The sequence below is a fragment of the Felis catus genome, chromosome E3 (genome assembly GCF_018350175.1).
Source record: "Felis catus isolate Fca126 chromosome E3, F.catus_Fca126_mat1.0, whole genome shotgun sequence".
In the NCBI taxonomy this organism is placed as follows: domain Eukaryota; kingdom Metazoa; phylum Chordata; class Mammalia; order Carnivora; family Felidae; genus Felis; species Felis catus.
In genome coordinates, this window is record NC_058383.1 from 35,747,415 (window position 1) to 35,773,982 (window position 26,568).

Genomic DNA, 26,568 nt, shown 5'->3' on the forward strand with positions numbered 1-26,568 from the left:
CATCACACCAACCTAATTAAACTGCAGTTTCATTAGGCTGTAGCAGGCTGCTGAAAAATAATGTAATTGACCTATTAAAAGTTACTACTTTGGTTCAGTTTTCTGAGCTGCCAGAAATTACACTGTGATTTAAAATGCCTAGTTACCTTGACAAAACCAGCCAGAGAGCACAGAAGTAAGAGTTACAAAGAATGGAAAGAATCCAATTAGAAAGGAAGCAGGTAACAAGATGCTCTCCCCAATCACCATTACTTGGAGGAAAGCAATAAAATGTAAAATGGAAGCTAATCAAGTTCTAGTTATTTCCTCCATTGACTAAATGTTGTTCATACCATGGGAGCAAGTGTGAGATGCTCTCCCAAAACTTAGCAGTAAGATGGTTTAATGAGCCAACAATGGTTTATTATTCTACTTGTTTGGTATCAGCAGGCCCATTGCTGGAGGAATCCACCCTTTCCCAGTCTCAGACCAGGAGTTCGAGTGCAGTTAAGCAGGCCTCACACAGCTTTCCAAGGGCGGGGCCACACAGCCCTCCAACCACACCCTGGTAAATCCTCTGGCTGACGGAGGCAGCATAGCCCAGGATGACCAGCCTGCTGATGAGAAAGACCAAGGAGACCAGCTTCACCAGGAAGGCGGGAGTCACCCCTCCCGCCTTGTGGAAGGCCGAGGGGAAGCTGAGCAGGCCGGCCCCCAGCGCAGATTTCAAGAGGATGAAGATAGCGCCCGGCGAGGACAGAGAGGGGCTGGCGGCCGCGGGAACTGGCTTCTCCTCGAGGCCTGGGCTGCCAGCCATCGGTCTCTCCATGGCCCCAAAATCCGACTTCAAGGTCAGATAGTTGCCAGCCATCAGGGACAGGGCTCAGGCTCGCACCAGCTGGTTCAGCGGCATTTCTTGGGCCCCACTGGTGGAAGAAGGAAGGTTCTAGCTGTGTGAGTGCTCCAAGCCACCCAATCAGAGTATCGCATATTCTGACCACAGTGACTGATTCCTTTCAGGACCAATAGAACTTTTCATGGGTCTTCTACTAGAATGACCAGGAGAGGAAATGTCTATTGTCCGGCTGGTGTTCTGAATGGAGAATACCTGTCTCTGTTGGTAGCCATCTGCCGTCTTGGAGGGAGAACTCACTTGAGAATGGAGGCAACTCTGAAGAGAGGCAGGGTGAGGATGAGTGGGAGACAGACCAAAAACAATCTATAACAATAGTCCTTCTGATGCCATATTTTTACCAATATTCCCTGCATGCTTGGAATGTCTGTACTAGGCGGAGGCCATCTTAGAATTTATGGATGAGTTCCACTGCTTCCTTCACCAGATGCCCTTCTTAAGACTACTCTGATCATCTCGTTCACTTGTTCATTCATATATCCATTCATTTAGTATGTTTTACTTCCCCAGTGCATTTCAGGCCCTTTGCTAATCATAGAGGAAATAGAAAATGACGCACACATTCCAAAATGTTACAAAGCTTGGATTTGACTGGTTATTAGTAAGATAATCATGTGCATTAATACAGAATTACATGGTGCTGTAGGAGCATTTGAGGGAAGGTCTAATTTAATGTAGGACTGTGTAAGTCAGGGAAGGTGTCTTTGATGAAGTGACAGGGATATGGGGATGTGAAGAATGAGACATGGCCAGATACTGAATGGGAAGACAGCAGGATAGAGTAGTGCTCCTGGCAGAGAAGCAGAATGCAACAGAAGATCAGTTAGAACATTCTCAAGAGGGGTAGAGTGACATGAGGTGAGGCTGGAGAGCAGCAGCAGATCCTACAAATTTGGGGAGAAAGGGGATGACTACATTCTAATGCCAAGAGAAGACATTAGAAATTGTTATCACCCCACCATCAATACATAATCTCTCTCTGGTGATGGCATTTTGCTGGTTCATGTGTGGTACTTCTTTAAGGACACCCTGAAACAACTAGAGGTGTTTTGAGAAGTGACTATTCTGACAGTTGGGCAAATATTGGCTAAGATGTCACAATTTAAGTATTACAATGAATTTCATAATCCATGATTGGGGATGTCTGGGATTGATGGGTTTAGGACTTTTTATCCACCTGACTCTATCAGTAGCATTAGACCTCTGAGTTCCAAGGGCATTCAAATTGAAAGAAAAAAAAAATTATTAGTTCGAACATTTCAAGTAGCAAAGTCAAAATTAATAGCTGCTTAATTATATTTCTCCAAAATGCAGTATTATGTCATCATCACTAATTGTTAGATTTAGGATTCACAAATATTTTATGACATTGGAAGACAAATTGTATGCTGTTTTTTGCCTCTTATAAGAATTTCCAAGTGCACGGGACAAATGCTGAGAAACAGTAGCCAGTCATAAATTACTGAGTTAATTCACTTTCATAGCAAGAATGTAAAAAACTCTTTCAAACTTATGCTGTATTAAAATTGTGTTATACATCAAATTTGGATGCACTGGGGTGCCTGGGTGGCTGAGTCAGTTAAGCATCTGACTTCAGCTCAGGTCATGATCTAATGATTCATGGGTTTGAGCCCCGCGTCGGGCTCTGTGCTGACAGCTCAGAGCCTGGAGCCTGCTTTGGATTCTGTGTCTCCCTCTCTCTCTGCCTCTCCCCTGCTTACACCCTGTCTTTCTCTCAAATAATAATAATAGTATTTAAAAAGAAATATAAACTTGGGAGCACTTTAATTAATAGCTTATATCAAGTTTTCTCAACCTTGATATTTTGGGCCAGATAATTCTTTGTGGTGAAAAGGGCTGTCTTGGGCCTTACAGGGTGCCTAGCAGCATCCCTGGCCTTTACCCACTAGATACCAGTAGCAACACCTCCCCTCCCTCCCCCAAGTTGTGTGACAACCAAAAATATCTCCAAACATTGACAAATGTCCCAGGGTTGGGGCAGGGGGGAAGGTGTGCAAAAATACCTCTGTTGAGAATGATTGGCTTTTATGAATGTCTGGGGCAAAATAAACCCTTGAAATGTCTCTGACTGTGTCAGATATATAATCCACAATTGCATCCTGGAGGGACATAACACCAAAGTCAAGAATCTGGGACACATACCCAATTTTTACAAAGTTTGAGAGTCTCCGGTAAAAACCTACCTTTAGTTCCAGGTGACCTCTATAAACCCAGCTGAGAGTCCCTCATTAATGAGCTAACCAGGACACATGAGGGAGGCCTCATCAGCAGCCAGGGAATCAATAGGTCACCTGTTTATGAGAAGGCCGTGTAGTATTTTCATAGAGAGGCAACAAGACTGAAATGGGAAGATCGATATCTGCCTTCTGCAAGGGAAGGGCCTGTCCCTAATCAGCACTTGCCCGTTGTTTGCTTCACCTCCGCTAGACCGTCAGGGAACATGGCAGAGCTCTGCGGGGAAAGGGCGAGCCTTCTTTCCCAAAGTAGCAGTCCACATGACCAGGGGAGGGAGTTCTGTGCCAACTGCCAAGATCGAAACACCAAGACAAACAGTCCACAAGGACGCTCATAAATAACCACCAGCTCTCTGCCAAAGAGGAAGGCAAGAGTATTGGGTTTGTGTTTGACAAGGGTCTTCAGGAAAGCAAAGGGATAGCTCCTGGGCAGGAGATAAATTCTAATGCACAGCTAGACTTTGCAACCCACCAAAGGGACAGCTTCTGGAAACACCGACAGAAGAGGCTTCATGAGGGATGGGCATGGTACATAGACCACTGCACTTTCAGGCTATAGCTTTGAATTAATCAGCATGCCGCGGAAGGTAGGGGTAAAGGAGGGGAGGAAAAAGAAAATGAGGCTGGAGAAACATTTGGGGCATCCTCCTAAAATTAGATTATGGGGCGCCTGGGTGGCGCAGTCGGCTAAGTGTCCGACTTCAGCCAGGTCACGATCTCGTGGTCCGTGGGTTCGTGCCCCGCGTCAGGCTCTGGGCTGATGGCTCAGAGCCTGGAGCCTGTTTCTGATTCTGTGTCTCCCTCTCTCCCTGCCCCTCCCCCATTCATGCTCTGTCTCTCTCTGTCCCAAAAATAAAAATAAACGTTGAAAAAAAAATTTTTAAATCAGATTATGTCTAAAATCAGACACTCTACATCAAAAGCAAAACATACTCTTTAAATACTGCCTATGCGATTATCACCTCTAGAGAAAAAAAAGGCAAAAACCCAGACGAGATGCCCAGGGGACTATGGCTCTGTTCATTTTAATTCTCTTCCATTAAGAATTCAATTCCATTCAGGCATCAGTGAAGACTGCGTGTTTGGAAGCACACAGGCTTTGGGTGTAACAAAACATGGGTTTGAACTCAGCTCTAGTACTGAATCAGCTGTGTGGGTCCAGGGTACTTAGCAAACCTCACTAAGACTCAACTGGTCTTGTCATGTCACTAGAATGTAATGAGGAGTATCCTCATTACTTAGAAGGTAGGGACTACCTCCTTGCACTAGAATGTAATGAGGATACTCCTCATTACATTCTAGTGCAAGGAGGTAGTCCCTACCTTCTAAGTCTGTTTGGGTTTACTTTATTGATATTTATATATTTGGGGTGACTTTATACATCTCACTACAAATATTTAGTAAAGACAGGTCCCTCAGTACTGTCCTTATTACTCACCCTTCCTGTGACATTTCTGGTTTAGAGGGATTGAGAAAACACGTAGTTATTTCTTTGTCTTTATTTGAATCATTATGAATGGGACCATAAGGGATTATGTCTCAGGGAGCTTTTAATCTTGCATGATGTTTATTACTCTGGCTTTGCCTATCGGTGTGGCTTAATGCTCAACTATTCACTGACCACATAATTAGGAGGTAGCATTCCTCTCCAGAAAATTGGCATCGCTGGATTGTGACTCAAAATTACCTGAAAATAGTTATCAACAAGCGAAGCAAATCAAATTTGTGATGACAAAAGTCAAACAATGTAATTCCATAACAGGTAGACATGTCCACAAACCTTCACATAGAATTTGTGCTCTAAAGAGGAGTGAGGGTGATGAGTTTGGCAAAAAAAAAAAAACATTAAAAGATACTGAGGTAGGGGCACCTGGGTGGCTCGGTCGGGGGACGGTCTAACTCTTGATTTTGGCTCAGTTCATGATCCTTCTGCCCCTCCCCTGCTCACTCTCTCTTTTTCTCTCTCTAACATAAAATTAAAAAAAAAATAATAAAGATATTGAAGTAAAACCAAAGTAGATGAAAAGACATTTCAGTAACCTCATTTCTGAGCAAAGATTTTTTTTTTTTTGTAAACGTATATTATATTGAATGATTTTGTCATTGTTGTCTATTTGGTTTTGGTCCTAATGAAAATCTGGGAGAACTGAACTGAAATAGGAAAATTCTTTCTCTCTGTTTCTCTTGCTCTCTCTGTCGCTGTCTTTCTCTCCCTGTCTCTTTCTCCTTACTTTCTCTCTCCCTCTCATCCTCTCTCTTCTCCATAGCTCTCTCTCTCTCTCTCTCTCAACTTCTGTCTTCTGTCTGTCTCTCTCTCACAAACCCCATAGCAGACATTCATCCATTCAACACACTATTGAGGTTCAGGATAAAATGTTTTGTGCTGAATAAAACGCTGAATTTATTTTTACTATGCATCTTTATTTATTTCTTCTAAACACCCTTAGAAGCACATCAGTGCTCCATTAACTACCCAGCCAAGGACAGAGAGAAAAGAACACTGTCTGTCCATAAGGTAATGAATCAAGAAATACTTGCTCCCTCCTGGTATATTCCAAGGACATTATCTATGCTAACTTCTCCCTGCTCTGTGCTCAGACTCTCACACCATTCTCCATTTCAGGCCAGGACTTTTGTGTCCCTGAAAAAGAGTTTTGTAAGGACCTGCAAAAGTTTTCTTAGACCCTCGTATCACCACATAAAAACTAATGGTATTGTTTAATGTCTACCAGTAGTCAGAATGCAGGTAACTATTTGGTCTACTTACTTGTCTCCAGCATTAAATGGTAAGATTCTTGAGGACAAGGACATCATCTCATTTTGTGTTATAACATGAAGACAGAATTCAACAAATGGGTAATAAGTGAAATGTCATCCATAGCATGTGGGCAATGATTATCTTTCATACTCCACTATCTGCTTTCCCTTTCTTCTGAGCACATGGGAGGCTCACAGAAGGACAGCACAAGCCATGTGACTACTTCTGGCCAATGGGATTTGGTGGAAGTGAAGTGTGTCACTTCCTGGCCACAGCACTTAATAGCCAGTGTAAGACTTCTAGGACAATTTCCCCTCTGGGTGGTGTGAAAACAGTAATCAACATGGAGGTTCCTTAAGGATAAAAGCCATTTGGAATACTGAGCTATTACATGGAGCAGAGTTCCCCAGAGAGCAGCTCAGACCCTCAGGGGACTTTGATGAGCAAGAAATAAACCTGTTATGTTACGGAGATTTCAGGACTGTTTGTTACCACAGCATCACATAGCTCTCCCTGACTGATTTTCCCTGAATGATACAGAGCAGACCACTGGAAGGAAGATGAAAGGAGATAAGACAGTTAAAGTTCTCAGCAATGGGTGGGCCAACTACTTACATTCCTTAAGCTATTATTGCCAAAGGTTAAGTGCCATTGGTCCATAATCTAAATCTTTGCTTTCAGCAAGGACTCAATATCACACCAGATGAAAGTATCCATCATTATTATTTTAGGCCTCACTACAGACATGTCCCCGCGTGACAGGGAATTTCACAGGGAACAGCAGGAAAGAGTGGGGGTGGTTCAGATCCATATGGTCACTCAGGGGCCCAGGAACTGCACCATTTTCAACAAATAGATCCCAAGGTCAAGCGAGAGTCAACTGGAGGATGGGGGAAGGAGAGGTAAAGGAGAATCCCACAGGGGATTTTGGGGGCCAGTCCTGAAGGTGGCATCTATCACTTCTTCCCACATTTCACTGGGGGGGACTCAATGACATTTCACCACTCAGATAAAAGGTGGGCTGGAAATGTGTCCCTAGCCAGGCAGCTCTTCATCAGTTATTTGAATTTGTTGCAAAAGAAGAGCACAAGTGATCAGCAGATACGCAGCCACTGTGCCACAGTACCCTTTAATATTTTCAGAAAGCAATTTCCCAATACCTATGAGATACGTGCTTTTGCAAAGCACCCCCCAACCCACACACTAGGGAATGCCATCCTTCCATCTAGTGTAAACCTCCAAAGTTACAGTAAAAAAAAAAATCACTGCTTTTTTTTATGTAGCAGAAAAAATATCCTCCCACATAGGGTGAATTCAGTCACTACCTCCCTCACCCTATTAATAAAAAATAGACAAATCCCCCCTTTAGCTGGTATTTCCTCCTGATTTAGTTCCAACATGGTTCTAGGTTTCCTTTCATGTTCCTACAAAAAAAAAAAAAAAACAAAAAACAAAAAAAACCCAGGCACCAAAATAGGAGAGAGAACTACATTATTGTAATGTCCTCAAGTTTCTAAGACCTTCACAGAATGTATAATTGAGAGTACAATTTCAATCTGAAGTAAGTATAAATACACAAGGACCAAACAACATGTATATGTTTAATCAGGCACATAATCACTTTTAAACACTAGGGTATAATTATCTTTATCACAGTTACGATATGATACAGAGAAAATGATTCACAGAAATAAAATCAGGCTGTCTTTCTAAAGGCAGATTGTAAAGAATGTATCATAATCTGGCCTGATCACCTTGGGGGAAGTCCTGAGCCTGTCCCAAAGCGATTTCATACGGGATTCCGGCTGTTGGTCTTTAAGAGAAGATATGGATGGGAAACCTTGCCAAACTAAGATCAACCCCTTTAGGCAGATGGACGACGCCTTTATCACTCATCACAGTGCTCTCGCTTCTGGTCTGAAAGTCTTGACGGTGAGCTGGCATTGGTGAGAAGATGCAGTAAAAGCAGGGAGCACCCAACCCAGTCACGCGAGTGAACCTGTGCCGAGCTACCGTGGAAGGTACAGAGGATTTGAACAATGTGCATTATCTCAGTTATGCTGGAGGTACCAAAGGTAACCCTGTTTTTCCACACGAGGACAATGATCCTAAGAGAGGCGACTTCCACATGATCCCACAGACAATAAGCAGCAGAGTCAAAACTAAAACCAAATCTTCCTGAGTACACAGCTCAAGCACTGGCCTCCCCGACTATAATCTGCCTGCTGAAGAGTTAAAATTCTCAAGAAGGGAGAGGAAATTCACTGACAGACGTGAGAGAGGCATTGGCCAGTTGACAATCATGCAGGCTGTCTCAACACCAATGGAAGGCGTCTTCTAGAAACAAGCTAAGTGAGAGCAGAAGCTGGAGGAACGAGAAATGTGCTTCGCATGCGTTCATCTGCTGTCCTGTAGGACACCTATCCCATCCGTGCTGGAGAAAAGGACAGCTGCAGGACTGTCCCTGTGATGCCAGTGGGTGTCACTGCCTCCCACGGTGCTCCAGAGGGAAGCTGCAGCCGGCGGCAGGGGATGGCCTGCCAAGCTCCCGGCTCTCCCTGCAGCTGAGCTCCACACTCATGCCTTCTCCACTAACTATCCCTTTCCTGAGGTGGGTCAGCCTGTGCCTGTCACAGAGTCGGCCACCTCCCGTGCTAGTGACCGGCCCCATCAGTAATGTTATCCAGGGAGTCACTAGCCCTCCAAACTCACTGCTTCTCAAGCTACATGTACAGTCAAAATAAGACGGATCGCAAGATGCAGGATTATGGGTGATGTGGATTCAGATCGAAGGAGATGAATTTGTAAAGCCTTTCCCAAGTCACAGCATGCTCCAAGCCTGATCCGCCTCAATGGCCAACTTCCCCCAGTCCTTTTACTTAAGAGACAAGCCAGGGTAAGATCACACATCCTTTTTTCTTTCTTTTTTTAATTTATTTTGAGAGGTACACAGAGAGTGAGCCTGGGAGCCAGAGAGACAGAGAGAATCCCAAGCAGGCTCAGCACCGTCAGCACAGAGCTCGACACGGGGCTTGAACCCAGCAACCGTAAGATCGTGATCTGAGCTGAGATCAACAGTCACACACTTAACCCACTGAACCACGCAGGTGCCCCTAAGGTAACACCTTTAAAGAAGTGCCTCAGAGTGGAAAAAGCCCCAGCCCAGAGCGGGAGAGAATCATCCTTTATCACTTTCTAGGAGGAGAGTCTGATATCTACAGCAGTATTCAGCAAGGGATGTGTGTAACAGCCAGAGCCACTCTGCCAAGCTCCATGTCGGCTGGCCGCTTTAATGCCAACTCCTCAAAGGGCACTGTCTCCACCCACATGACAGCGACTATAAAGTCTAGGGTAATGGGTCTCTCGCTCCACTACTGGCACTCTAAGCAGATCAAGGGGAAATTGAAGAGTTGTCCGGTTTCTACAGAAGGACACAGTGCTGTTGACCTGCTTTCTTAATAAAGTGAGCCCACCTAGACAGGAGTACAAGGTCCCTGAGGGAAGGTATTCATTTTGTTCACTGCTAAGTCCCTAGTACAGTGCTAGGGACACAGTAGGCACTGAATAAAACATTTAGTGAATTAACCTCCATGAAAGCAAATGCAAGCAGTTTAAAAATGCAGCGCTTGGGGCGCCTGGGTGGCGCAGTCGGTTAAGTGTCCGACTTCAGCCAGGTCACGATCTCGCGGTCTGTGAGTTCGAGCCCTGCGTAGGGCTCTGGGCTGATAGCTCAGAGCCTGGAGCCTGTTTCCGATTCTGTGTCTCCCTCTCTCTCTGCCCCTCCCCCGTTCATGCTCCGTCTCTCTCTGTCCCAAAAATAAATAAACGTTGAAAAAAAATTTTTAAAATAAAATAAAAATGCAGCGCCTATCTAGAGAAGAACTAGAAACAATGTCTGCCTATGGTTCATGCTAAATAGTGTTGTAATGGATTAGGTGTGTGTGTGTGTGTGTGTGTGTGTGTGTGTGTGTATGTGTGTGTATGTGTGTGTATTAAACGTGTATGTATGCATATATAACATACATACATACATATACACATACTTAGGAGAGGGGAGTGTCTGTCAGATAAGAGCCCAATCAAAACTAAACATTCTTATTACTTTCATGTGTACAGTTTTTGTTTTGTTTTGTTTTTGTTTTTGTTTTTAAATAAGCTCTACGCCCAATGTAGGGCTTGAACTCACAACCTCGAGATCAAGAGCCACATGCTCTATGGACTGAGCCAGCCAGGAGCCCCTCACATGTACAGTTTTGAGTCTGTAAGTAGAATTAAAATTTTTTAACCTTTAACATTTCAAAAGTAACACAAACTCATTAAAGAAAATGTGCAAAATACATCATTAAATATTCAACAACTTGTGGGTGTCAAGGGGTTATTTTGTATCCCGTACAGACCTTAATACACATCAGTTGCTTAAATATTCATTATGAAATTAAACATTGCTACAAAGTACTTAAACGATGTTATTAAGTTCCCACTATGTGAAGTGATGCAACATTCTGCAAGAATTGCAATAGGACTTTATGGACTAACAAACAAGGGCCTAGGACACTTGCTAACTACACATTTGAAGAAAAATGCTGTGTATCATTTCTTTTATATTCGAGTGAAATATACTTGCACATGCAACGTAAAGCCACAAAAAATGCACAAAGTGATCACCAAATTGTTAACAGGGACAAGGAGAGGAGTAGCATTGTGTAATTTGTATATAAAATTATAATAATCATAATAACAGAAGTGATTAATCAAACATTATCAAAATTTGTGAAAACCGAGAAAAGAAAAATCATCCTCAGTCAGACCTCCCACGATAATGACTAATGTTTTTAACATATCCTATTTTATAAATCCATTCAAGGGATATTTACTGAATGTCTGCAACAGGCCCAGCATTCCGTAGGTGCGTTCCTCTTTTTTGTCTGTGCAATAAATATTTCCTGACAAATCCTTTCCCCCTATTCAATCAATTTAATGAGGCATGCCTCCAGGAGGCATAGGAGAACCCCAAGATTCTCCATAATGAGCAGATGATCGGTAAGGATTCCTAGAGAATTGGCAGGCAATAGGTCCTTGTATTTCTCAATCAAAACCTCCCCTCCCTCTTCCACCACCTCACCTCAACGCACACACCCCCTGCCTCTTATTTCATTAAAGCCTAACGAATCAAGTCAGGAAGGAAAACACATTTGAAACATGCACAGTACACAAAGCACTCAGAGCACGAGGACTAGGCCATAGATCATGGCTGCCTAGTATCGATTCCTGAAAGGAATGCCCTCCCAGGTTAGAATGCTCTGTTCTCTCTGGAATGCTGCCCCCCACCCCACCCCACCGCCAGTGTCTTTTTTAGGGCACCCTTCCTCCTTCTTCTTGCCCTCCAGTCCTGCCCAGGTTCTCGGGGGCCCTCAGAACAGCTCATATGACTATGGGAAGAGCCTCTGACAATCTCTGAAGAGGACTTGTGGGAATAGACCCCCTTTGTTTGCAGTTATCAAAACAAATTATGCGCTACATGCCTGAGATGATGTTGACTCCAAGATGTCCTCCCTGGGGTCCTGCAAACTCACAAATGTGAATTCCAGTCTTTTGTAGTATAAAGGCCAATCGAAAGCACACACTGATCTGAATAGAGCCTGCTTCTTAGCGATTCCATGGGGAATCTACATTTAAAGTACAATAACATTATTCTGAAAACGGGGTGATTAGTGGCCCTGAATAAGGAGCTATAATACTCTTATAATCAATGTTTCTAGAAGGTTAGCATCTAACTGTTCGAAACCTCTTCCTTTTCCCCATCCCTCCCTTAACCAAGGCGGCCATCAAGGACAGCAGTTCAAAGCTAATTGAGTCTTTAAAAGTAAAATAGTTATAATAATTGAAGAAAAAAATATTAGCTATTGCCACACTTAAACAAATGCCACATGGCACATAAATAGTGCCATCTGCTATAACTTTTCCTGAGTAGGAAGCTGGCAGATATTGCATAATATCTACATATGACTGATAATTTTTAGCCAAGTCTAAATAAAAAGGTGCTTTGTCTTCATGTACTGCTTAAAAAGCTAGAGATACGTAAGATTAACAATAAAGCAGGCTCTCAGTGTTTACTTCTCTCGTTAAACATATGTATAAAAATTACGTGTGTGTGTGCTTATATGTGTGTCTTTGAGCCTTGTTTGAGTGCAAACTTGATCAATAATGCTATACATTTCTATCTTTTGTATAGAAAATGCTCCATTTTACCCATTTGGAGGTGTTCCAGGAAGGCCTAAAGTACAAGGCTTTGCTTATGGAGGGTGCACTGAGAGTTAAAGCAATAAAAACACTCACTTTCAGAAGGAAAGTGTATTTTACAGTGAAGGGGGTCCATTACACAGTGGAGATAATTTGTACAAACTGAAAAAAATAAATCCATGGTCAATGAAATTGTGTCCTTGCAGAACACTTCAAGTTTCCTAATATATGATGGAATTAGTGTAGTCAGATTTCATTGAAGCACATGGCTCCACGGTCCATTATTTAAACAGCTCTGTCAGTCATGAAAGAATACTTCAAGTGCATGACAACAAAATGCTATCAATACTGAAGGTCGTCCTCTAAATCAGAAGGGAACGCAAGGGTTTCCTAACGACTTCTCCTCAAACAAATTACCGGGAGGCCGAACCAAAATGAATTTTATTATTGAGGACAAGTGAATTGTACAGTACTTATAGCAAACACATTAGAAGATTAAAATTGATTGAAGGAGACTGGATTTGAAAAGATATAAATAGGGAAGACATGAAAACATCTGTTCAAAGTGAACTTATGAAAAGGGCTGTAGAATTCAGCCACTGGCCAATGGCTTTCAAAAACGATGCTTCGGTTTTCTCTGGAAAGGGAAGGAAAGATGCTGGACTGTGGATGGTGGTGAAGGTTATGCATGGGTGTGCTGAGGGCACAGGGTAAGCACCCACAGAAAACACACAGTAGAGACATATATGGTGGACAGGGTCCCTGTGGCAAAAATCAGACTTTGCCACGTGACTATGTGACCTGCTTGCAACTTACCAAAGGAAAGTTGAGCTTAACTCCACTTTGGCAGTCTGACTAGGGATCTTCAATCCCTTCAAGAACTGCTGAGGAAAACACAAATCACCCCTGCACTCATTAGCCATGGGACAGTCCAAATAATACAAGACAACACTTCTTAACTGCTCTCCATGTGGCAAGCATTCTTCCACCTGCTTCACATGAACTGACTGAATCTTCACAACCCTAGAAGGTGGCTGCTGATACTATCCCCATTTTATAGCAGAGAATACTGAGTCACAGAAGCATAAAGGAGATCCCCTGTTCACAAGGAATATCAAGAGGCAGGCACAGTGTTCAAAGTTGGGCTGCTGACATAAGAATCTGGGTTCTTAATTATTGTACTTTAAGAGTTCATCTCAGTAATCAAACCACCCACCCAAATGGGTCCTGGGATGGAAACGAAAGTAGGGCAAAGACTTCTGGTATTCTGAGATACAAGTTCAATCCACACCCTCTGTTCTGGGAAACTGAATAAGGTATATGCTACCAGTCTCCACAATGGCCCCTGAGGATCGCCACCTCATGGTATCCACACTTCTGTACCTCACATTGTATCACGGCTGGTCTGTTTGCAGAACACAGCAGAAGTGATGATATGTCACTCTGAGATTGGGTTACAAAACATTGTGACTTCTATTTTAGAGCCTCTCTCTCTCTTTCTCTTTCATTCTCCCCTTCCCTCCCTCTTTTCCTCGCCCCCACCTCCCCATCGCTGCCTTTCTCTCTCAACGTTCACTCTGGGGAAGGCCAGCTGCCAAGTCACCAGGACACTCTACTAATCATGCAGAGAGGCCCATGTGGCAAGGAACTGAGACCTGCCAACATCCACATGAGTGAACTAGGAAGCGGATCCTCCAGCCTTAATGTAATTGCTACACCTGCTGACAGCTTAACAACAACCTGAGGAAGGAGGGTCCCTGAGCCAGAAACACCCAGCTAAGCCACTCCCAAATTCCTCACCTTCAGAAACAATGTGGGATAATAAATACTTGCTGTTTTAAGAAACTCATCTTGGGAATAATTTGTTATGCAGCATTAGATAACTAATACATGCTATTACCTGCAAAGTTGAGCTTTCAAGGACTGTAAGTAGTAGGGTTTGTTCATGAAGCCCTCCATGCTTAATTCATTCCTTTACACAGGGCAGCTCAGTTAGATATCTTAATCCAAAATCCATTTCTGAGAGGGTGCCTAGGTGGCTCAGTAGGTTAAGCATCAGACTTTGGCTCAGGTCATGATCTCATGGTTTCTGAGTTCAAGCCCCATGTCAGGCTCTGAGCTGTCACCTCAGAGCCTGGAGCCTGTGTCAGATTCTGTGTCTCCCTCTCTCCTCAAAATAAGTAAACATTATTAAAAAAAATTTTTTAAGGAAAAAAAAAAACCCCAAGGTCTCCTTCCTTGTATTCTAGTGGATAGACACTGGAAATAAGTAAGTAGATACAAATAAGAAAAAACCAGGAAATGTTACTATACAAATAATACAGAACACTGAAATAAGGGATGACTGTGTTACTCTGGATACAGTAGTCAAGAAGGGCCTCCCTGAAGAGGGATATTTGAGAAAAGGCCTGGATAATGAGAAAATCCCAGCCAAGAAGAGATCTGGAAAGAAAAGCCCAAGTAGCTTGGTCTCTGAAGTAGTTACATCATCTCTGGCATGACACCTAACATTGGGGTCTTATGTCTCGTATCTGTATACTCAATACAAAAATAATGTCCCTCACAAGCTAAAGAGAATAAAGTAAGACTCTATATATGAAAGAAACTTGAAATTTGAGAGGCCGCCACTCATTGTACCCCATTTAAAAATAGCACGACTACTCTGGCCCAGCTTTGAAATCACCAAGGCTGGGGCAATGCTATCCCCCAAACCAAAGGCACTGCAGGGAAATTTGGACAGCCTGCTGATTTAATAGAGTATCAATCTCAAGGGAAACTAACTCAGTTATAGAACAGTCTGACCATTAATTTCAATGATTTGACTGTGTAATATAATGTTTCAATCCTAGAACACAATTTAAACTGGGACAGGTAGTCATTACTTAACTTAGAGTCTGCAAATTCATCTCCGACATGTCAATTTTTTGTAGTCTATGTTCAAAGACTTGCCAAAAAAGATATGGGGAAAATATTTCAAAGTCTATGAAATCTAGCATCTCGATATCAAATAGTGCCTCGACTGCTACTGTAGATAAAAACGGTGATAGAAATTTTTATTAAAACAGTAAGCAAAGGGTAAGCATGCTTGTCAAACACAGATCCCGCTTTCCATACAGATGAGTGCAGTGAAAACAGTAAGGATGGAAAATGGGATGCGTACGGATTCAGCCAGCGGTGAAGGGGGTAATGGGGAGAGTAAGGAGAGAGTCAAAACAGGGACCTACCAGTGATGCCTTCTAAAGAAAATGACAAGACACAAAATAAAACGATATTTTGGCACAAAAATGTTTCAACTAATACTCAAAAAAGAAGCAGCCTGTGGTTTGAAACTAAAAAATTAATTGCCCATTAATTGAGAAAGTCTCTTTTGATTGAGGGATCCAACATCTCAGTCTGGGGACCAGTGCAAAGGAAAATTGAGAAAAATGTCAAATTAGACATTGTCAGGATGTCTAGCCACAAAAATTACACAGGCGAGAATGAAAATACTGTCAGCGCACATCCTAAAAAGCATTGCTTCTGGTACGATGATGCTGGGGATGGACACGTGATCAGGTGTAGCTATTCCCCATGATGCTGTGGGAGGCGATCTTAGTTGCTGTTCACTAAAAACTTCTGCTTCTCCTTCAGGGCAGAACAAGAGACTGAACTGCCTTGCCTGCTTGAATTTAGGTGCAGGCAAATGTCTTGCTTTGGCTAATGCAATGTGAACAGAGGTGACACATGTCACTTTGGGATAGAAGCTTTAAGAACCAGTGTGCAATTAACCTTGTCCTTTCCTTGTCCCAGTAATTGTAGAAGAATGGAAGCGGAGCCCGTGACCCCAAGTAAGGGAGAAAACAGAGCAGCACTCCCAGTCAGCCCACAGCAGACCTAGAGAATGCATGAGAAACAAACAATTTTAACAACTGTCCTTTGAAGCCAAGCAAGTTGGGGTTGTTTGTCACTAGAGAGTGATCTGCCCTATCCTGACGGATATCCTCATTTAGCTACTAATCTTTCTAGGCCCCCTTTCCCCAGGCGAGCCTTCCAGCAAAAGTTAAAGATGAAGTTATTTGACATCTTGGGGGGCTCTGGCTATTTTGCATTATGCCTTTTCTATAAGGAGCAATTTTCGGCTTTCAGTTCTTCCTCTCCCCTTTTGCAAATGCCTTTGGACTTTCAAAAGCAAGTGCTTACTTTGCATTTTCCTCAGCACTGTGGATAGGCAAATGCCCCACATATTTTCATTTAAAACACTAGGATGTGTTTGACGTGTAAATGACGCTTTTCAGAAGACTCTCTTGAGTTCTGGTGCCATTCCATTCCCTCATTCACAATGGTGTGAGGGTTCTTACCCTCACCAAGCTTACTGTCTTTCCACAGAAGACTAAGGAAGCTAGAGCAATAAGCAATGAATGCTATGAGCACACAGAGAAGGGATAAGGAGCAATGTATGGGGAGAGGGGTGGCTAGAGGTGGCCAGAGGGGGCTTCTGGGGAGGCAGTAAAGACAAAACAAAGCAAGAAGAGGCAAAGCGTTCTGGGCAGGGGGTGCAAATGGCTGGAGATGAGAGAGACAAAGACACTGAGAACAACTGAAGGCTGCCAAGTGTGGTGTGTTATGGGTGGCATAGAGAGCCATGCAGCTGGAGGAAGGCAGGAGACTGCTCCTGAAAGCCCTTGAAATCACGCTAGACACGTTGGATTTATCTGAAGGGGAATGCAGAGCCACTGGAGGTGGGGTGACATCATCAGGTTTGTTTACTAAAGAGCATTTTAGCTCCACTCTGAGAAAGGCTTGAAGAGGATAAATATACAAAAGACAGTGATGTTAGTTACCAAGATATCACAGCAAAAGATCACTGTGGCCTGGATGAAAGACCGTGAACACAGAGATAGACGCGTAAAAGATCTGAGGTGTATTTTGAAGACTGAATTGGAGAAATGTGATTTAACTTCACTTTTTGCCTGCAGCAGGGTTACATTTTTGGTGGTAGAAATAATTGCAGATTCTTCACTCTGTGAAAACCCCATTAATCATTTCACTGGAGTCCCTTCATATAAATATAGGACCGCAGCCACACTGAAACCTCGAAACATATGATCGGGATCCTTATTAGCACCAGGATTGCATTTAGGATTGTGTTTATTTCCCAAAAGGCTACATTACTTGCATCCCGGCATCCGATCTTAACTCCTCCAGTAAGAAGAGATGTCTATGGAAAGTACTATGAAGTCACTTCCGTATAGTATGTGCAATTATTAGACTGCTTCCCAGAAATGTACAGGACACTTCAATGTATCTAAATCTCACTTGCCATTTGTTTTTTGAGGACACCTCTCAAAAAACATCTTATTTACCTACGCCTTACAATATTTTTTCCCCTTGGAAGGAAAGGAAGAAGAGAAGTTGGGAACTCTAGGCTTTAGGGTCATCCTGGCTATTTTGACTCCCAGCTCATCACTTACTAGCCATCTGATCTGGGCGGGGGCGGGGGACGGGGGGTGGGGATGGTTCTTTCTAAATCCCAGTTTCTCCTCTGATGAAGGGGGGTAATAATAGGATAGGCATAAATGGATTACGATGAGCACTCCAAGAAATAATGATGGGGAGTATTTAGAGTAATGCCAGGAGCATAGCCCACAGTGAGGTCTCACAAAACGTTCTAAACTGGTAATGTCAACAGACAACGGTTCTAAAACTCCCGTATGTTACAAAGGATGCTGAGACTGTTGTTTGGAAAGTGGCACAGTGTCACAGACTCTGCAGAATTAACCTAGCCAGTCAGTCATGAAAGAAGACAACACAACGATTTCTTGCATATCACTTGTGCATTAGGTACCGTGCTAGGGTCTAGAGAAAAGCATTAAATCAGTATATAGAGTCCATGCCTTTCCTGGATCCTCTCATCTAATTGTGCAGACGACATCAAACTCACGATGAATACTGCAGCGAGCCTCAAAGAAGGTACATGACACAGAGGAAAGGACCCATGTGGGGGTTACAGAGGCTGAGTCCATGGTGCTCTGCCTTACAAAATAGTCACAGTCACGAAAGAAAAAATTCAAGGCGTACAGTAGTTTATGCAGACTACTCAACTTGCAGCAATGTTTTCAATTAGATTTAAAAAAAAGGCAACTTTTGTAGAATATGAACCTCCAAGGAGTTTTAAAGGGTATTTCATAAATGACTATTTCACATGGTCCAAGTAAGGAGTTCCAGATCTATGGTTGCTTTCTCACTTGTCAAACGAAGGTATTTATTAGAGCATGCAGGCTGTTTAGAAACTTGCACAACCACTTATAACCTATTAGTGAAACATCCAATTACACGCCTGGCCTCTTCATTAACTTCCCAGCCAAATACTTGGAGATCTGGGTTGTGTTAACCCTGCAACTCCTATTACCTGCTCTATCCCACATGGAAGGTAGAGCTGACCTATGTGATTATTATAGGTAATTATTGATGATGGTCATTAAATATTCAGTATGTGATCTGAAGAAAGGTAAATGACTAACGGATACTATCTCATTCAAAGGAACCTTATGAAGTGGGTACTAATGTCATACCCATTTCACAAATAAGGCAATCGAGTTTTAAAGCAGTTAGCTTACTCACCAAAGTTCAGACAGCTAATACCCTGATCATTTGGTTCCAGAGCAACAGCTTTTGAGTACAATTTTACACATCCATGAACTACTTTGAACTAGGAGTCAAACTCTCTATTTCTATAGCCAACAGCAGGCTGAACATCTGTTATAATGGAAATTTAATAACATCCCAGTGAAAACTCAATGCCTCATAGCACTGACATGGCCTCACAGCTATCGCTACAAAAATCATTCTTGTCCAATATATCTAGATGGTTTTGATGTAAATATGATTGTCTTTTGCTTGGCTTACCTAAACTGTAGTGAGGTATACTAATTGTTACTTTCATAAAAAATGTTTACCAGAACCCAACTTTTGAATTTATGTCTATGAGATTAGCAACAAGAATACTGGCCCCTATACATGTTCAGAAGTCTGTACGCTAATCACTTACAAAGCCATATTATGTTACTAAGAATTAAATTATTTAAAAATTCACTGTGGTGTCATTAGCATTCAGTCTTCCAGGAGCTTGCATATTAAAAAGAAAGAGGAGGAGGAGGAAGAAAAGAAAGGAACAACACAGAGAAAAAAAGGAGAGAAAGGGAAAAAAATAGGAAGAACAGGGTCTGCAACCAGATTAAAATTTTCCCCTAAAATTGGTTTGTGCTACATGACAACCCCTCACTCTTCTAAAAATCATACATCTTCTTTTACACTATGTCCGTAATCAAAACATCCTCAAAACCACAACATTAAGTTAGCCTGATAGACTAAAGACTGGGAAGGTTTCTTCAGAATTGTTACAGACTATTGGGTAAATTCACATTTGGTACACATTCTAATTTTGAAAAACATGTTATTTACTTACTAGACTGTAACAGTTCTGCTGAACAGTTATAGACCACCAGGTAAATATGTATTTTGGAATGGATGCATACTAATTCTAAAACATGGATCATTTACCCACTAGAGTGTAACATTCTAGTCTGCCATGTATAGCCCCTGCCCCATGAATCATTACCCTGGCGAACCATAGGGATACTTTCCAGTCATTTGCTTGGGCATGAGGCATGTTCATTTTAAGGAGGAAAGTCTCCCAAACTAGCATCAGATTTCTTTTTGATAGAAATATCAAAGTTCATATATTGCAAATTAAAACAGGACTAATTAAGGAAAGTTGCATATAGCAACAATTAGGTGGATAATTAAACCTTTGGTTGGGGGTTATTGAAGTAGTCATTAAATGGATGGATAAAATTAGATGCTGCGCTTGAAATCTGCACATAAGCTGTCTACAATACCTGCCTCTGAGGGATGGACTCCAATTACATCATCTTGATGTGCCTTGTACTCATTTTATTCTTTCACATTAAATATTTATTGGACAACAATGTGCCAAGCACTGGGCTTGATCCTGGGGTTTCGGTGAACAGCAAAACAGATACCACTCCAGCCTTCCTGGAGCCTATGGTCTCTGACTACAAACTGTATTAAGGCCATTAGAATATATTTTCAATGTAGAAGCCCAAATTATCTGTTTAAAATATAAATCAAGTCTTTATTTTACTCCAGTAAAAGTCACAGTCTCTAATTACTTACAAGTCCTACATGATATTTGCCCCCACCCCACAACTCAATGCCTTCCCTCCCTAATATTTTCTGCTCCAGTCTCCCTGACCCTCTTGCTGTTCACTGAAATCAGGGGTACACTCAAGCCTTAGGGGTTTTTTTGTTTTGACTGTTTGTTCTGCCTGAAATGCTCTTTCATCAAAAAACCACACAGCTCACTCCTTCACCTTCTAGTCTTTGCTAAAATGTCACCGTTACAATGAGGCCCATCCTGATTCCCCTCCCCCTTCATTTAAAACTTTGATTCTTCCATTCCTATTCTCTGTTTCTTCCTATCCTTTTCCCTTTTTCCTTTTACCATAATGCTTGTCACCTTCTACAATGACTTTCTTATTTATATGCACTTTTCATGGTCTTTGTGCCCCACTAGAATGTAGGCTCCATGAGGGCTTGAACATGTGTCTCAGTGATGGGTCCCTCATGTGAAGATGAACGCCTGGTACACAGAAGGTGCTCAAAATACACACACACAAACACACACATACATACATACATACACATATACACACATACAGATATACATACACATATACAAATATATGCATATATAAGAGTAGAAGAAACATATAAATTGCTATGAGATCACACGCAAATCAATTTTCATCTACCCTAGGGAGCTGGAGTTGGGGTAAGGTGGGAATTCCAGGAAAGGCTTAACCAGGAGAAGTGGCACTTTTGAGCTGAAATTGAAATGAGAAGTAAGAAGTAAATAAGAGGGGCAGTGGGAACAGAACGTGCCCAGTGCCCCAATCGGGAAGAGCTTGATGTGCTCGCAACGTGGCTGTAGCACATGAGCTAGTGGGCTTGAAGATTTAATAGAAAGGGGAAACCATGTTCTGTTCACTGAAGCCTGTTCTTCACCTAGGAGAGGGAAAAAAGAGAGAAAGAATGAATGAAGAATGAATATACCATGGCTTTGGCATTTTGTTTTCATTTGTTTTGTTTAATTAGCCATTTTGGGTTATAAGGCACAATTTTCCTAGACATTGACAGGACAGCTGCACGTTCCCAGGACAAACGCCGAAAGCCCTGTGTCAATTTGCAGGCCAAACTTTTGAAGGTCACGATGAAGTTCTGAATGAAACAGCTGATTTCCCGGAGCCCTCCCAACATGGCAGGCGACTCAAATTACAGAATTCAAGAAGCTTCCCGTTTCCTGAACAAGAAGTCCATGTTACTTAGAAAGTGCATAGTTGTGGACAAACTCTCCTCCTCTTCCTCAAAAGAGAAGATGATACCTCAGTGAGGAGACCAGAGGCAGCAGCACAAGGCCCTTTTCTTTCTCAATTTGCTGCCTCTCCTTGCATTCCAACAACGGAAGGTGGGGACCAGACACATGAAGTCATTTCACCCAACACTAACCCAACACACCTGTACATTCTCCACCTCTATCACATGCTCCCCAGCCCTCCTGGCAGAAGGCATGTTTTGAAAGATTTGTAAAGCACTCATTTGGAGTACATAATAACTTAATATTAATTCAAATGACTAATACTTAGAGCATAAAAAAAAAAGAGAGAGAAAAGGCTCCAATTGTGGAAAATATATCTCAATTGTCCTAGAAAATGTCTCACAGTGACAGCAATGTATCCCATGAGCAGAAATAAGGTTGTTTCAGGCAGGAATTTAATTAAGATGAGTCGGTCATGCCATGAGCAGTACACGGCCAAGGAAGCATTAGTGAGGTATTTACCACACGGATGTGGAGAACACACAATATTAAAATGCCCAATAAATTAGCCTACAAATCTACTTAGCTCTACATTTGTCCTGCATCACCAAATAAAACATTGCCTTGAAATGGAACCGTCTGAGATTTTTCACACCAAATCAATTTACACCGAATAAGGAAAATGCTTATACAACTCCTGGGCTGCTGTTTGCAATGAGATGCTTGGTAGAAGAGAAACTTTTGTCCTTCTCTATTTCATCAGACACAGAATGGGAATTAATCAGCGATACCTAACTACCCTTTCAAAAGGACTCCAGCAACATCCCCAGAAACACTTTGTTTCTTTCAACATTCCTGAACAATAGACAGTCACCAACTCTTAATAATTCCCTATATTACTGGAGACTGTGTAAAAGGATTTTAAATCACAAGATTGATGACAATGTAATAAATTAGAAAAAACTGTGGCTGTTACTGTGAAATCTTAGTGCCCCAGTGTGGTTCACATCTCAATTTCTTGATGTAATACGATTTGAGTATAATTATTAACAATTATTATCAAAGCATTCATAAGCTTTTCCCCCCACTGTGAAAGCAAAGACTCTTTTTTATATCCTATTTTTAATCTTAATTCATGGGTGTCACACATCACCCACAAAAGAAGGGCATGGTGATTCCAAAATGTCTGTTTTGACAGATTGCTCTTTCCCACTTCTTTTATATTATAAATATTTAATACATGATTCAACAATGAATGACAAAATCTAGCTCTGTGATCATCCAGTTAAGTGAAATCTCCCCTACTCTTCCTCCTCCTCAAAAGACAGTCAACCCGTCTTGACACAGGAGCAAGGAGGGGTCAAAATACAACACCTGCATGAATATAAGCCCCGATGGACCCAAGTCCTAAGAAATTTCCCATTAATTCATTTTCTGCCACTTTTTCTTTTAAATGCAAATTTCGAGGAAAAGACCACTGCAATATATGTAATTGTCTATATTGTGCAATTATAACAAAACAATTCTGTGATGGTACCATGTCATCATTTAAATGCATGCCATCTTATCTCTCCCTATATATTAATCTAAAATGGAATCAGGAAAGTGACAAGAACATCTCATAATGGAACACCCAGTGAATGGCTGATTTGCCTTTCATTGTCCGCAAGCCTTAATGTGCTGTGGACTTCCTGGGAACAAATGAGACCTCGGCAGCGACATGTTTTCATTTTATCACATTTATTTAAGATGACCGAGGACAGTGCCCAATATTTATTCACCACGTTCAACATTTGCCATCATCAGAATAAAAGGCGAGACGGCACAGTTTGAACAACATCTGGTAATTCCAAAGAGATAGTGTCACTTGAAGAACAAATGAACCTTTAGTTAATAAAATCTCCCCCTGACTGACAAAGATGGCTTTTTGTACACATGCAGGATCCACGATAAGCAGATAGAGAAATGCAGATAAGGAGCACCCGATTCCTACAAAGGGAAGTCAATGTGCCCATGTTTAAATAAAGACAGGGTTTATTACTGGTCTTTTATGAATCATGATAAATTAAATGTCCTGAGTTCTGGAGGGATAAAAGATTTAAATTATACTTCTGAAAGCCATGGGAAGTTTCACTACCCTCAAAATGCGCTAAAGCCTCAAAGTAAGAATAATATTGCCAGGACTAAAAAGTAGCTGGTTTCAATGAAGAAGCCTTTCATCCAGTAATGCCTGAGTTAATAGAGTGGATTATATACTGAATATCTATGACCCCAAACCTTTATGCAGCCAATATGTAACATGAACCTACTAAGAATTAGACACTGCTCTAGGCGCTTGGAAGAGGCAAGTGTCTAATGTGAATGTAACTATACCCACGTGTCTAGTCTATGCAACTACAGATACATATGCACGCACACACGCTCTAGATGGGGTGATGTCCTTCAATATGTGAAGAATGGGGCTTTGGCCTATCATTGAGTCACAGTCCATATTTCATACCGTATTTCATTCCATTATCATACCACTGGTATCGATGGGTTATAACTAATTATGCCCCACAGACAGGATTTCAGTGAGAGAAAACTAATTCAAGAGAAGGCTTTTACACACATGGATCTTGGCTGATATGCAATGAAGACAACATCCTCTGATCCCCAGGGACTCCAAATTTTCAAAAAGTATTTATGGTAGAAATGACAGGACGATCATAAGTGGACCTCCTAGGGGCGCCTTGGTGGCGCAGTCGGTTGAGCGTCCGACTTCAGTCAGGTCACGATCTCGCGGTCCATGAGTTCGAGCCCCGCGTCAGGCTCCGGGCTGATGGCTCGGAGCCTGGAGCCTGTTTCCGATTCTGCGTCTCCCTCTCTCTCTGCCCCTCCCCCGTTCATGCTCTGTCTCTCTCTGTCCCAAAAATAAATAAAAAACGTTGAAAAAAAAATAAAAAAAAAATAAGTGGACCTCCTAAAGAAGGTAAATATATTGTATCACAGCTCTCTTGATACTATTATGAGAAGGTTAAGTCTATGAAAACTCTTGAGGGCTGTAAAAAGTCATGCAGACACAGAGATTATTCTTAAAGTTTAGAGCCAAAGTGAGTGGTCCTTGGCACAGCAAAGTGCCTGTCATAAGGGGGGCAGTGTGGAAGTTTAGAGGCATTGGCTTTGATCCATTCTTCCTTCTTCCTGAACAGTTTGTTCCTCGTGGTACATGCCTTAGATTCAGATCTTATTCAAACCCAAGTTATTATTTTTTTAAAACTGATAACCACTACAGTTGTTTTTTTTTATTTTTTTTAACGTTTATTTATTTTTGAGACAGAGAGAGACAGAGTATGAATGGGGGAGGGTCAGAGAGAGAGGGAGACACAGAATCCGAAACAGGCTCCAGGCTCTGAGCTGTCAGCACAGAGCCCGACACAGGGCTCGAACTCATGGACCGCACGGACCGCGAGATCATGACCTGAGCCGAAGTCGGACGCTTAACCGACTGAGCCACCCAGGCGCCCCATACAGTTGTTATTTTTGAGGTCATTACTAGACATAAAGAGGGTAAGGTGCGGGGAGGATGGCACATATTTTTTCCCTTCTCCCTACAGTTCCATGTGAAAGAACTCCCTCAGGGTAATATTCCAGGTCTTTCCATAATTCCTCATTCTTCCACCCCTAAGAAGGAATGGTTTATTTGACTGGTTACTCTGGGGGGAAAAAAAAAACTAGGCACGCTCAATTCAGTCTCCTTAGCTCTTTTTTCAATTCCCCAGTGGGCAGAAAGGGTACACTCTGGTCCTCTTTCTCAGCCCTAAGACTAGGGAGTATGCAGAGAATCTGTGAAAAGGGAGACAACACAGGAAGGGGCTCCAGGGGCCTACTCTGTCAACGACTGATGGATAAGTCTCAACAAATTTGGAGACCATAAGGAAACTCATTTGGTCATACATTTTAATTTTAGATTTCATTAATAAAATGTATTTCATTTATTTCATTAATAAAAACACTTTGTTATTGCTGTTTTAAAAATAATAGCTTCATTGAGATACATTCGCACACCATAAAATTCACCTATTCAAAGTGAACAATTCAATAATTTTTAGTATGTTCACAGACTTGTGCAATTATCATCACAATTTAATTTGAGAACATTTTTTTTTATCACCCCACAAGGAAGCCCCTATAGCATGTGCTCACTTCCTATCGCTCTCTCCCTCCCAGCCCCTGGCACTAATCTACCTTCTTTCCATCTCTGTAGATTGACCTACTGTGGACATTTCATATGAATATGATCAGAACCTTGGAAATATCAGGCTAAGTGAAAGAAGTTTGTTTACTTCCTTTTTCCTCTCTGCTGTGCTACTTTCTCAGTCAGTTCTTACTCCGTCCAGGAATAAGAGGATTTTATTTTTTCAGCTCCTAGAGCTACCACATACCTAGAGTGGTTTCTTATGCTCTGTTTTACCAAAATCAAATCACTTCTTTAACACTTCATAATTTTAATTTTACCCAGATATTAAACTGCTATATTAAGGTCAGCATCCATTCATCCACTTATTCATGTATTCATACTTTCTTTTTTTTTTTTTTAATGTTTATTTATTTTTGAGACAGAGGGAGACAGAGCGCAAGTGGGAGAGGGGCAGAGACAGAGGGAGACACAGAATCCGAAACAGGCTCCAGGCTCTGAGCTGTCAGCACAGAGCCCAATGCGGGGCATGAACCCACAGACCATGAGATCATGACCTGAGCCGAAGTCGGACACTTAAATGACCGAGCCACCCAGGCGCCCCATCATCTATTCATACTTTCAAAACACATGTATTGATCCCTAAAATGGCTACCACACCCTGAAGCTCCTAAAATGAATATAATCTGGTACCTGCACTCAGGGAGTTCACACTTAATTATTGAGAATGATTTAGGTACAAAATTTCATAAAGTACAGAAAACAGATCCACTGGAATGTAAGTCTAAGAATTCTCATTAATCCTCAGACGCATTACAGTACTCGGCACCGTCCGCAGTTGCTGTTTCCATGCAATCTCTCTACCTTTTA

General features: G+C 42.0%; 1 protein-coding gene across 5 annotated transcripts in view; it reads right to left on the reverse strand.

The window, feature by feature from the left end:
- The window catches only part of RBFOX1 (RNA binding fox-1 homolog 1), a 2,060,838-nt gene that overhangs the window by 985,825 nt on the left and 1,048,445 nt on the right, over positions 1–26,568 (reverse strand). The window lies entirely within an intron of this gene.